Here is a 13,956-nt window from a genome sequence, read left to right as displayed (position 1 = left end):
TAGTAGTAGTAGTAGTAGTAGCAGTAGCAGTAGTAGTAGTAGTGATAGTAGCAGCAGCAGTAGCAGCAGTAGTAGTAGTAGTAGTAGTAGTAGTAGTAGTAGTAGTAGTAGTGATAGTAGCAGCAGCAGTAGCAGCAGCAGTAGCAGCAGTAGTAGCAGTAGCAGTAGTAGTAGTGATAGTAGCAGCAGCAGTAGCAGCAGTAGTAGTAGTAGTAGTAGTAGTAGTAGTGATAGTAGCAGCAGCAGTAGCAGCAGTAGTAGTAGTAGTAGTAGTAGTAGTGATAGTAGCAGCAGCAGTAGCAGCAGCAGTAGTAGTAGTAGTAGTGATAGTAGCAGCAGCAGTAGTAGTAGTAGTAGTAGTAGTGATAGTAGCAGCAGCAGTAGCAGCAGTAGTAGTAGTAGTAGTAGTAGTAGTAGTAGTAGTGATAGTAGTAGCAGCAGTAGTAGTAGTAGTAGTGATAGTAGCAGCAGCAGTAGTAGTAGTAGTAGTAGTAGTGATAGTAGCAGCAGCAGTAGTAGTAGTAGTAGTAGTAGTGATAGTAGCAGCAGCAGTAGTAGCAGCAGCAGTAGCAGCAGTAGTAGTAGTAGTAGTAGTAGTAGTAGTAGTAGTGATAGTAGTATGGCAAGCCGTTTTAACATTTATTCCCATTTTCTAGCTAGCTGGGTACCTAGCTAGCTCATTCACAAGGACAATTTTGCGAATGAACTAGCTGGGTACCCAACTAGCTCATTCGCAAAGATGACCTAGCTAGCTGGGTACCCAGCTAGTTCAATCACAAAGACACATTCGCGAATGAGCTAGCTCACTACCTAGGTTGCAGATATGTCTTTGCGAATGAGCTAGCTGGGTACCCAGCTAGCTAGGTTGTCCTTGCGAATCAACTAGCTGGGTAGCTAGCTAGCTCATTCGCAAGGACCATTTTGGGAATGAGCTAGTTGGTTAACCAGCTAGCTGATGGTGTTTGGGGGCGGAGGGTGTTTGGGGGTGGACCGGAGGGCTGTTTTGGGGCGGAGCAGAGGGTGTTTGGGGGTGGAGGGTGGTTCTGTCAGCTCATTGGTTGACAGAAATGACCAGGTTTGTAAACAAAAATGATATTTATTAACATAAAGGAAGCACAATATGGTAACTCAAAATGACCAGGTTTGTAAACAAAAATGATATTTATTAACATAAAGGAAGCACAATATGGTAACTCAAGGGTGAGCCAAGGCTTAATGTGTCACAGCAGCACAAACATTCCCCACATTTAACATTCACAAACACTGCATAACGTTAAATGAATGTTATGATGTTATGTTATTATGATGTTATGATGAATTGAAAATGGGGGACCCTGATGTAAACAAGACGAAAGTCTTTCTCTGGTCTGCATCCCCTTAACAATTGTATGTATTGAGCTGTACTGTACTGTACCCATTCTGCAATCTGTTAATACACTTTTCAATCAATCAATCAATCAATCAATCAATCAATCAATCAATCAAGTCATTGAAATGCAAATACCAGCATCTGCGTCATGTACCACGCCCCTAGACGTCCGCCCCCAGACGTTGCTACTCATCTCAGCTAGTTCATTCGCAGGTTGCGAATGAACTAGCTGGGTACCCAACTAGTTCATTCGCAGGTTGCGAATGAACTAGCTGGGTACCCAACTAGCTCATTCGCAAAGATGACCTAGCTAGCTGGGTACCCAGCTAGCTAATGTGTCTTTGCGAATGAACTAGCTGGGTACCTAGCTAGTTCATTCGCAAGGATCATTTTGCGAATGAACTAGCTGGGTACCCAACTAGTTCATTCGCAAAGATGACCTAGCTAGCTGGGTACCCAGCTAGTTCATTCGCAAGGATCATTTTGCGAATGAGCTAGTTGGGTACCCAACTAGTTCATTCGCAAAGATGACCTAGCTAGCTGGGTACCCAGCTAGTTCATTCGCAAGGATCATTTTGCGAATGAGCTAGTTGGGTACCCAACTAGCTCATTCGCAAAGATGACCTAGCTAGCTGGGTACCTAGCTAGCTCATTCGCAAAGACACATTTGCGAATGAGCTAGCTCACTACCTAGGTTGCAAATGTGTCAGCTAGCTGGGTACCCAGCTAGCTAGGTAGCACATGTCTTAGCTAGTTAACTAGCCGGCTTTGTCCCATAGGCTTTACACCAAATTTTGCCTCAGCTAGTAGCTAGCTCATTCGCAAAATGGTCCTTGCGAATGAGCTAGCTGGGTACCCAGCTAGCTGACACATTAGCTAGCTGGGTACCCAGCTAGTTCATTCGCAAGGATCATTTTGCGAATGAACTAGCTGGGTACCCAACTAGTTCATTCGCAAAGATGACCTAGCTAGCTGGGTACCCAGCTAGTTCATTCGCAAGGATCATTTTGCGAATGAACTAGCTGGGTACCCAACTAGTTCATTCGCAAAGATGACCTAGCTAGCTGGGTACCCAGCTAGTTCATTCGCAAGGATCATTTTGCGAATGAGCTAGTTGGGTACCCAGCTAGTTCATTCGCAACCTGCGAATGAACTAGTTGGGTACCCAGCTAGTTCATTCGCAACCTGCGAATGAACTAGCTGGGATGAGTAGCAACGTCTGGGGGCGGACGTCTAGGGGCGTGGTACATGACGCAGATGCTGGTATTTGCATTTCAATGACAGAGCGCATTTGATTGGGTCATTCTGAAGTCTGGGGGCGGGGCGGACAGCGGCCGTGGTTCAAGTTTGCAGTTCCGTTCAAATATAGTTGCGTCTCAAGATTCAACATTACAGTAGTATAGTAGAAAAATGGCTGAAGTTGTTAGAATGTATGGCAATCTGTCTGACAAGGATATGCGAGATTTGTTGATAGAAAACGGAGAATTGAAAATGATTTGAGAGAATATACTTTATTAATCACCAAATGGGGAAATTGATTGCCACCAGACGTATGTAACATACAACACAAACAAAAAAAATATTATAATAGAATACGGCAAAGTGCTTCCAGACAACACATATGGATTAAAGAAATTAAATAACACACTATATATATTCTCAATGGCTTTCTTGCAGGGATGTACAGAAGATTCATTTGAGATGGCAGCGATCTGCCGATACTGTAGAATATTAATACAATAATAACTAACTACTACACAATTAGTATGTACGTTTATTATCTTTGTATTGCATGTTCTTTGCATGTTTTGTGTTCACATCAACCTGCAAAGGGACTAGATGGAAACCGTTTATACAGTAACCATCCACTTAACGTTTTATATTCACTAGGGATGCTCGATATTGGCTTTTTTACCGATACCGATATTCCGATATTGTCCAACTCTTAATTTCGATACCGATATCAACCGATACCGATATATGCAGGGTTTCCCCCCAAAAAAACTGAATAATTTCAGGTAATTAATAATTTCACTGGATGCATTCAAAAGGCTTTCTAAATGTAAGCATTATCTGTGCAAAATATGATAATTAAAAAAGTAAAAATTAACATTACATATCTCTTGTTGTTGAATTAAACCAACAAGCATACTTTTGACAATAAATCAAATAAGAATTGGTTCTTACTTGCCTGCCTGGGTATATAAAGGTTAAATAAATGTAAAAAAAAAAAAAAAAAAATTTTACCGATACCGATATTTTCCGATATCACATTTTACTGCCGATAATATCGGACATCCCTAATATTCACCATAGTGACTTACCGTTTTTAATAATACAGTAACCAGGTTACCATCCAGTGACTTACTACTTTATACAGTAACCACCCAAGTGTGTTAAAGTTTGTAGATGGAAATGAGTTTATAGCTACAATCTGGCATGTTTACATATAAATGTTTATTAAATAAATAAATTTAGTTGAATTTACAGATTAGTGTGATTGAGGTCTGCTCCACAAGCAGAACTGGACTGGAATCAAGAGTATTAATTTATATTTACAGCATATATAACCATAATAATTCTATATACCTACTTATACACCTGCATATAACCCATATAACTATGTATGATAGCAGTGTACAGTGGGGGAAATAATTATTGAACACATCAACATTTTGTTCAGTAAATGTATTTCCAATGAGCGTATTCAAGCGAAATTTGCACCAGACTTTTGTATTTGAATAAAAAATTTACACATGGTCCAAAGATGTTTATTAAAACATAACAAACAAACATTATGCCACATCAATGTGGAACGCCCTACCCACAGCTGTAAAGGAATGTGAATCACTACCCACTTTCAAAACCACTCTCAAGGAGAACCTACTGGAGGCGGCAATTCGAAACTGGCCTCTGTAAATGTCCTAATAGTCCAGTCATTATATGAAAAAACCTAGGACAAATTGCAACAGTAGCAAACTCAACTGATTTTGTATCCTCATTATGTCCTTAGTGAGGGAAAAAAACTCCCAAGGAATCCCATCATGGGAAAGTTTTGAAAACGACCTATATATGTTCATATCGATTATAACAGTGGTGAAAATTTTACTTTTAGATATCACTATAAAAACTCACAAGCTGATTACACACACAAAGACAAGAAAAGTCAATCACAACTTCATTGAATTATTCTGTTTACTCATGCAAATCACACATTATCTTATTTGATATGCACCAATTAGCATACACGCTAGAACTAATCAAAACATTTGATATAAAGAAATTTTTTTCTTCTTGGAATATTAGTAGATAGGCTCTGTGGAGCTCAGTCCACGAGGATGGGGCTCAAGGGTTTATGTCCGTGGGGATAGGTCCATGGAGATGGGGGTTTTTATAATAGGCGGAAACTACATATTTGTACAGCATGCAAAACACTACATGATTCTTGCACAAAACTACATGGGCTTAACATAAATTTGGTATGTCTGTATAGGGGAGGCTTGTAGGTACCCATGTAACCCATTTCATTAACATATATTGAGGTAGAAGGCCAAGGGACCATTTGAAAAATGGTGATGGCCATATTTCCCTCCCCAAAAAAAATCATCTTAACTTTGAATAATTAGGTATGTAGCCCCCTTTCCAATGAGGTAACATGACATGGTTGGTCTCATTGGAAACCCGAGGTTGTCTAGAATCAAATGGTATCTTTACTTTTGAGCTACCTCAAAATTTGAACGCGTCACAATCTCTGAAAGACAGTGTCGTCAGTGATCCTGCCAGCAATCAAGTACATTGAAAAAAAAACACATTTCCCATGATGGGATTCCTTGGGACTTTTTTTCTCTCACTAAAGACATATTGAGGGAGTTTGCTAATGTTGCAATTTGTCCTAGGTTTAGCCTAATTCTGGCCTATAATGACTGGACTATAGGGGTAACAAAACATTGAAAAAAAACACATTTCCCATGATGGGATTCCTTGGGACTTTTTTTCTCTCACTAAAGACATATTGATGATACAAAATCAGTTGAGTTTGCTAATGTTGCAATTTGTCCTAGGTTTAGCCTAATTCTGGCCTATAATGACTGGACTATAACCCAACCCCCTCCAATGAACAGTTACCCCCCCCCGCCCCACCTACTCAACCCCCACCTCCTCCAATGTACAGTTTCTTCCCCCTCAAATGTATATACTCTCCAATGTATATAATGTCATGTGGGGGGCATGTATCGCAGTTCTATGGCCCTCTTCTCCAATTCTGCTTCAACCATTTTTAGTTCCACCATCTTTTCTCTGGCGCTTCCTGAGGGTGTTGGATTTTGTGATGAGCTGGGCCAGGACCAGGACCCAGCCTTCCCGTAGGCGAGGAAGCCGTTATCTCTTGCTTCAACAGACAGAAAGTCCCCAAACTGTTGAGTAATCACATCACCTGAGACAAACAGAAATACATAATTTAGGTGCATCAGTCAGATACTTTTCATATCAAGAAACACATTTTATGATAATAAAATGTGCTGAAAACCCCCAGCCCTGCACAATGGTGCGGCCCCTGTTGAGGTCCCTGCTGCGATTGAAGATTTATATGACTCATTTAATTTATTAGGACAATGTTGTCTACTAACTTGGCCAGTGAGTCATCTAGTCTTTATATATGTCTATGGAGGAGACAGTGGCAACATTGTGCTCAGTACTCAGTGAATATGCTCATCGCCCCACAGTGCAGCTCAGGCTGTGTGCTGATTTCCCCGGAACATGTCTATGGGCTGGTGGGACAGCAGGCAGAACCAGGACTCGGTCAGAACCAACAGGTCCTCCGTCTGCTGCTCTGGCTTAAACACAGTACGGCACAGTTTACTACAGGCACTTAAGCATTCTTACTCTCACAACAATAATAAATATATTAAATATTAAATTGAATACGAGTTTTCAGACAAATAAGCAGGATTTCACATTTGATTATAGGACCATGTCTTACCCAAGGTACACAACAAACAAACTAGGCTCATATTGTTTAACGCTTCATCTCCCCTTTAAGGCCAAAACATGTAAAAAAAATAATAATAATTTTTTATATCGGCCCAATCTTGATATCGGACCGATACCGATGTGTAAAGAAACGGCCATATCGGCCGATATTATATCAGCGGCCGATATATCGTGCATCACTACATGTGCCCAAAACACTGAGCTCAGGCCTTCTCGTGTCGCTGCGCCCCAAGCCACCACGACACGCACACACACCTGTAGAGACATCAGTTGTGAGATGGACAGGTTCGAAACTCAATTCTAAGAAATAAATCAACAGTTCTGGCTTTCCAGATTAATTTATAGATGAGGGAAAGTCAGTAAGTAAGAAAAATGAGGTGGCAGAAAGATTCAACAGATTCTTTGTTAATGTAAACTGGCAGAGGAGATAACCCCGCCACAAGGGGGAGGTGTTTCTAATTATTTTATATAATGAAACACAAGTACCATCTTCTTGAGAAAAACGGATAAAAATGAAATTATGGATACCGTGAACAAACTCAACTGGAAACCTCATATCAAATATGTCAGGACTAAATTGGCACGGAGTGTTGGTGTTTTATGCAAGATAAGGCACATTCTAAACCAAAAAACACTGTATACACTGTACTGTACACTCTTCCTATGGTATATGACTATATGAGCTACTGTGCGGAGGTGTGGGGTAATACCTACAAAAGCACTCTACAGCCAATATGCACCATGCAAAAAAAGCAATAAGAATAATCAACAATGTAGGATATTATGAACACACTAATAACTTATTTATAAAGCTACAAGCATTGAAATGTATGGATCTAGTGGATTTAAAAACTGCCCTCATTGTATACAAAGCCAGATACAAACTAATCCCAGGCAACATTCAAAAATGGTTCAGAGACAGGGAAGGAGAATATAACTTAAGAGGGAGAGGGAATCTTAAACAACAAATGGTACACACTACGCTGAAAAGCATGTGCATATCGGTGTGTGGAGTGAAGTTGTGGAATAATTTACCTGAATACATCAAACTGAGTAAACATGTAGCACAATTTAAAAAGCAGCTAAAAAAAACACACATTAGAGAAATACAGAAATGAGTAATGAGGATAAACAAAGTTATGTTATATTGTGTTATGTAGTGCTGTACTATATTCACTGCTGTCAAGTGAATCAATTTTATTTGATTTTTCTCTTTTAAATACCGGTATAAGTAAAAGTATATTCTATATTGTAATATACTAAATTAGGGCTGGGCGATATAACGATAACGATAAATATCGCGATATATTTTAATAATCGATATCGAATATCGAAATAAAAAAAATCGAAAAATCTTTTTTTTCCTTTTTTACCTGCAACAGGGCAGTTTTAAAACCAGAGACAGTGGACAGACTGTCTTTCTTGCCTGCAACTTAAAGTAATGGCTTTGCTTGTCCAAATGACAATACTGACCAAATTCAGATTTATTTCTCTCTTGTCCATTTATTTTGTTTGCTTTCTAATTTAAAATACATTTTGAAACCATCTGTACACAGTAGGCTATGTGTGCTAGCAGAACTAGACTCCAGTCACGAGTCACAGTGCGGTGGTTTGTCCACCAAAAAAGCGCCAAAAGATCGAAAATAAACTAGCAGAGCCAGAACTGTTCAACTCCTCTGGAGCCACAGCCAGCAGAGAAGCCGGTTTACTTTAGCTTTTAAACCAGCTGCAGCCTGAGAACTGGAGTGTGAGGGGATGTAACACTAAAGATGGCGGCAATGACAAAGAATTTCTGCAAAATAAACAAACATCTGTTGTTAAAAAAAAAAAAAAAGGGTTTTTTTTTTATACTTATAACAATTCGATAATTATCGATATCGAGAAATAAAATAAAATTATCATATCGTTATCGCGATATGATTTTTTTCCATATCGCCCAGCCCTATACTAAATTATGTTATATCTAGTCAAATTAATGGAAGAACAAACATAAATGTAAGGGGGTAGGGATCAATAAGCTTAGCTTCCCTCTACTCCTTTTTTGGACATGTCTGCTAACCAAACACATTGCTCTTGACCTTTTGTTTATAATTCCATGTAATAAAAACGGAGCTCAACGCATGCATTTTGTAGATCATTGGCTAAATGATTATCCAGTTTGACTATCGTCTACTACGAGCCACCGTACCTGTAGTACTACTGCTTACAAACTGCCTCGCTACTGTGAACCTGCTCTTGTCGTCACGTCACAACTAGATGTTAAATAAACTAGTCTAGATGGAAATAGGGGTCCACGCGCACCCCCCGGAACTTTTTATGCCACCTGATTTTTCTTAATCCTTAAAGTGTCTACTTTCTGAATCTGCCAGGTGCCAAGCTGAAATAATGTCCGAAAGGCTCCATTTTTAACCCTTTATTGCACCTAACCCAAAACCGAAACATTAAAATGTGATGTAGCAAGAGGCATAACCTTTGAAGTAAACAACATGGAGACAAATTAATACATTTGTCCATACAATTCTGACCGTAGGAATTCAATGGGATGGTTATTTTTGACATGACAACATTTTGACTGTATTTCTGGACAAAAAATACAATACAATACGCATAGAGTGAATATTTGGTGACAATAATTTTTTTTTTCAATCCTCCAAGTGTTTATTTTGAGATTATATTGGGTACCAAGCTGAAATAATGTCTCAAAGGCTAGTTTGAACCCTTTATAGCACCTAACCCAATTTTTTTTAAATGAAAATATAATGTAGAAGAGGCATAACTTTTGAGGTAGACGACTTACAGAGCGAAAATACATTTTCCCACACAATTTTGATCCTAGGAATTCAAGGGGATGGTTATTGTTGACATTTGACAACATTTTGACTGTATTTCTGGACAAAAACAGCAAGAAATGACCAAACGTGTGTATGACCAACTACCTTTTCATTTTTTAAAGCACATAGTGAATATTCTAGAGTTGAACCTTATATACAGCTCAAGCATTACTGTAGATGAAGCAGTTAAATGTGCGTACAAACTTGGAACATCTGATTAACTACAAGAAGCAGCACTCACCCTCAATTCTCACATTATAAAGGCATTCAAAGAGTCAAAGGAGCTACCATGGCCCCCAACTGCACACAAGCTGGATGCTGTGAAAATGGATGAACTGCTCCCAGAGCATCTTGTACCATTTCTGAGCTCAGTGGTGACTGGGACACTTGATGAAGAAAAGTGTGAGAAGACGCAGAGGCTGGTCTATTCGATTACACAAGATGTGTGTCGAGTAGGGCTGCACGATTAATCGATTTTTTATCGAAATCGCAATTTGTAATGATGCAATTATCAAATCGCCTGCAATTAAAAAAAAATTAAATAAATAAGATTTTAACCAGGAAGTCCCATTGAGAGACAAGATCTCCTTTGCAAGGGAGACCTGGCCAAGATGACAGCAATAACATTTGCAATACATCACACAGCAATAAAAATGTGCGATACATCACACAAGAACATAATAAATGTGCATGTATACAATATATACAATACATCACATGTAAACACAAAAACAAAGCAGAATAGTCTACATGATAGTAAAAGTGTATAATACAGGGTAATACAGTAATTTTGCAGTTGGGACCCGACTACAGAAAGCAGCAACATTCTTCTTGTAGGAAGTTATGTAATACAGATTTAAATTCACCAAGAGAGACTGGGGTGTAAGTGGATAATGGTCCTGTAGCCCATTCCATGCCCAAGGTGCGAAGCTTGAGAAAGCTGTTCCTAGCTAACCCTGCTCAAGTCAGAGAAAACATCTGAGCCGAGTAAGGAAAGGGTGGGGGGGGGTGGGGGCATCTCTCTCTACTGGTTCAATTAATGTAGAAAAACGTTGCACTATAAAAACGAACTGGATAGTTGATAATAAACATTTAACTTCATTAGCTGAAGTATTCTAAAATAATTTAAGCAATTCTCCTTTTCTGTGTGTGTGTGCACGTGTCTCATATCTCATTTGATAGTATTTACTGAGGATTGCCAGATAATGTTGATATTTAAACACAAAAAAAATTATAATACAAAATATACATGATCATGCAACATAAAAAAAATTGTTGTAGGAACAGTTTGGGAGAGGGAGGTAAGGGGTTTTAGATTGTGTGTTGTGAAGTTTACTTCAGAGAGGGAGAGTAAAGTACAGGGAAAAAAAGGTACCGTTGGGTACCGTACCGGTATCGATTCCCAGGTAAAAAGAAAAATGTTCAGACTCTGTGTCCCGAACAGACCCACCGCGTAGGCCAGATGCAAGCCGCATTTTACAATAAACCTCTGTGGGGCTGCTTAAAAAAAATTATAATCGCAATCGCAATATCTGTCCGAAAAATCGCAATTAGATTATTTCCCAAAATCGTGCAGCCCTAGTGTCGAGCAGCAACTAACAGCAAGTGAAGTGAAACTCCAAAAGCACATCCTCCTGTGTGCCACACTTCGGCACCTCTATCGAAGCAAACAGGTGAGTGATCAACTAACTTATTGCTTATGAGGTCCTACATTGTCATTGCTCAACTATGCTTCATACAGGTATTTGATATTGATACAAAAAAACATTTGTTTATCTTATTCTTTACAGCTCACAACCATCCTTTCACGACTAGGACACTCGGAGACATACGACTTCAGTATGGAACTTGAGACAGCCATGGCCAATGCTTTTGATGAGATGTCCACCAACATGACCCCTGAAATCACCACTGGCGAGGGAAACACTGTTTTTCACAGCGAGTGGGACAACCTGAACAGAATCACCACCAACGTTCATGGTTCAAATGTGGTAAACAGCGCCGGGGGAATCATGATTCAAGAAGTGAAGGAGAGCCATGTGAGCACCAAGAAAAGGACCCTTCCTCTCTATGACAGGTCATCCAAGATGAGAAGCCTTAAGATCACGCCTCCCGAGACGCTGCCAGAGCTGGCATTCAAAAGAGTTGGCCCCAAATTCCCCAAGAATGCCAACTTTACCCCTGCTGCTGAGGAATTACTGGGCCCCGACTATTGTAGCACACTGCTGGGATTCTACGACTTTACTGGGGAGGACTGTATCAGCGCTTTTAAAGGCAAATGCAAGGTGAATCCCCTGAAGAAGCTGGAAAAGACTCGTAAACTCCACAAAGCTTTCAGGCAGCTTGGTGCAGACTGGATGGTCACTGATGAGCTTCAAGAGGAGATGGAGAGCTTCACATGCATTATGTATGGCCAAGCACGGATGACATCAGTTGACACAGTACGGGTGAAAATGATGAGAAAGATGGTCGGCGCTGACAAAGTCCTGGACTCCAAGTCAAAAGTAGACCTGGAACGCCTGCCAAGGTCCGTCTCATTCCACATGTCCAGCGAGCCTTCTATAAGAGAGCAGACAAGGCAATAATCAAGAGCCCAAAACCACATGATCCAGGCATGGGCTGGGAGAAGACAGGAGAAGAGGAGGTGTTGTAACCGGTCTGGGCAATTGGACCCATCCTCCCTCCTTCTCTTGTTGAGGTACTGGCTCAGAGAGCAGAGTCAGAAGAGCATGCAGCCCTTGACAAGGTGACCGATTACGCCAACAATAACTTTGTCTGTGGGTAAAGTGGATGGAGAGTACGAGCATGAGGATGAAGAGCTGGAGATGGAAGAAATTGAATTAGAAGATCTCTTCAGTGACGATGAGGATGAGTAGTTTAGGTCAGCAAGTTGGTAGTGACATGAAAAGGTAAATGTATTGGTTGTCTACTTCAAAAGTTATGACTCTTCTACATTATATTTTCATTTTTAGATTTTTGGGTTAGGTGCTATAAAGGGTTAAAACTAGCCTTTGGGACATTATTTGAGCTTGGTACCCAATATAATTTCCAAATAAACAGTTGGAGGGTTGAAAAAAAAACTGATTGTCAACAAATATTCACTATATTCACTATGCGTTTGAAAAATAAAAATGTAGTTGGTTAGACACGCATTTCTTGCAGTTGTTTGCTGTTTTTGTCCAGAAATATCAAAATGTTGTAAAATGTCAAAAAAATAACCATTCCATTGAATTCCTAGGGTCAGAATTGTATGGGAAAATGCATTCATTTGTCTCTGTATGTTGTTTACTTCAAAGATTATGCCTCTTGAGTCTTGCTACATCAAATTTTAATGTTTCGGTTTTGTGTTAGGTGCAATAAAGGGTTAAAAATTGAGCCTTTCGGACATTATTTCAGCTTGGCACCTGGCAGACTCTGAAAGTAGACACTTTAAGGATTAAGAAAAATCAGGTGGCATAAACATTTCCGGGGGGTGCGCGTGGACCCCTATTTCCATCTAGACTAAACCCACGGTTTGATAAACCCAAGTGTGTTCATTGACCCACACGCAACTGAGGTACATATTAACAGTTTACACATTTGATGGTAGAAATCAGTTTGTTACCCTCATACCAAGATGGCGGCGGTCTCGTGACGTCAGAGTGTCTTCGATTTCAAATAAACTTGAGTAAAAGATAAAAGCATAGCAGATAGACAGTGAGATTTGAGATAGATAGATAGGAGGACACAATGTATTAATGTAACAGCTAATACAATTTAAACTTTGCAAACTCCCATACATGTAACGTTATTATGATAGATAAGCTGTAGCTGTAGCAGAAAACACGAGACTGAGTCGAGTCACCTAAATCGAAATGTTGAAACAGTGCCAAGCCAACACGAACTCAAAAACACTTTAACCTATTGGTAAACAAACGTATTGTTGAAAATATACACTATGACTGCTGTTGTGACATGTTTAAGATCGTATTGACTAGTTTACACACTCACCTTCAAAGTTTCAAACCGCGGCGCTAACGTTAACTTGTTGATCTTAGCTCTGTAAATCGGGATCTTCTTCTCTGCTCCTATTTCCTAAATGTTGTAACAGCGCCACCACAAACTCGCAACAGCGCCACTTGTGGCCAAAAATATGACGATAGACAGACAATTGTTAAGCTGCATACAGTTGAGCGGTGATAGAATGTGATTGGACAAATGGGATTTAGGGGAGGGGGAGGTGACGCAATTCATTAGTCTTTGGGGAGGGGTGCTTTTAGAAGTGTCTGTCTTTTAGAATTCACAGTTCAAGTGACTACAAACTTTGATTGATTGATTGAACATTTTATTAACAGATTGCAGAATGGGTACAGTACAGTACAGCTCAATACACAATTGTTAAGGGGATGCAGACCAGAGAAAGACGTTTGTCTTGTTTCCATCAGGGTCCCCCATTTTCAATTCATATAGACATTTATGACATACACAACATACATGACATTTATGGCATAGGGACATATAGGTATTTAGTACTGATACATTTGTGACATAAACGGTATTCAAATATACAGTACTGTTACCCCTAGATCCTGACAGAGTATATATGATGGGGAGGGGACTGTACATTAGGAGGGGGTGGGTGGGTGGGAGAGAAATACATACGGCGGGGAGGGAATATATACATGCGGTGGGGAGGAGACTGTCTATTAGGAGGTAGTGGGGGTTTTGGGCATTTACGGATTTTGCCTAGTTCCGTGCTGAGGGTTTTTTCAACCTGCAACTTGTTCT

The 13,956-nt window shown here is 39.9% G+C and overlaps 1 long non-coding RNA gene across 1 annotated transcript; it reads right to left on the bottom strand.

Annotated features, from left to right (window-relative positions):
* Positions 1–5,530: 5,530 nt before the first annotated feature.
* LOC311222970 lies at positions 5,531–13,263 on the bottom strand. Its single transcript, XR_014619391.1, has 3 exons — positions 13,180–13,263; positions 12,794–12,851; positions 5,531–5,801 (listed from the first exon to the last, which is right to left on the bottom strand). It is a non-coding gene; the product is annotated as an uncharacterized lncRNA (long non-coding RNA).
* Positions 13,264–13,956: the final 693 nt, after the last annotated feature.

Source organism: Notolepis coatsorum (assembly GCF_963971535.1).
Source record: "Notolepis coatsorum genome assembly, chromosome: 2".
In the NCBI taxonomy this organism is placed as follows: domain Eukaryota; kingdom Metazoa; phylum Chordata; class Actinopteri; order Aulopiformes; family Paralepididae; genus Notolepis; species Notolepis coatsorum.
Note: the sequence above shows the minus strand (reverse complement) of the source record. Positions and strands in the feature narration are given on the sequence as shown.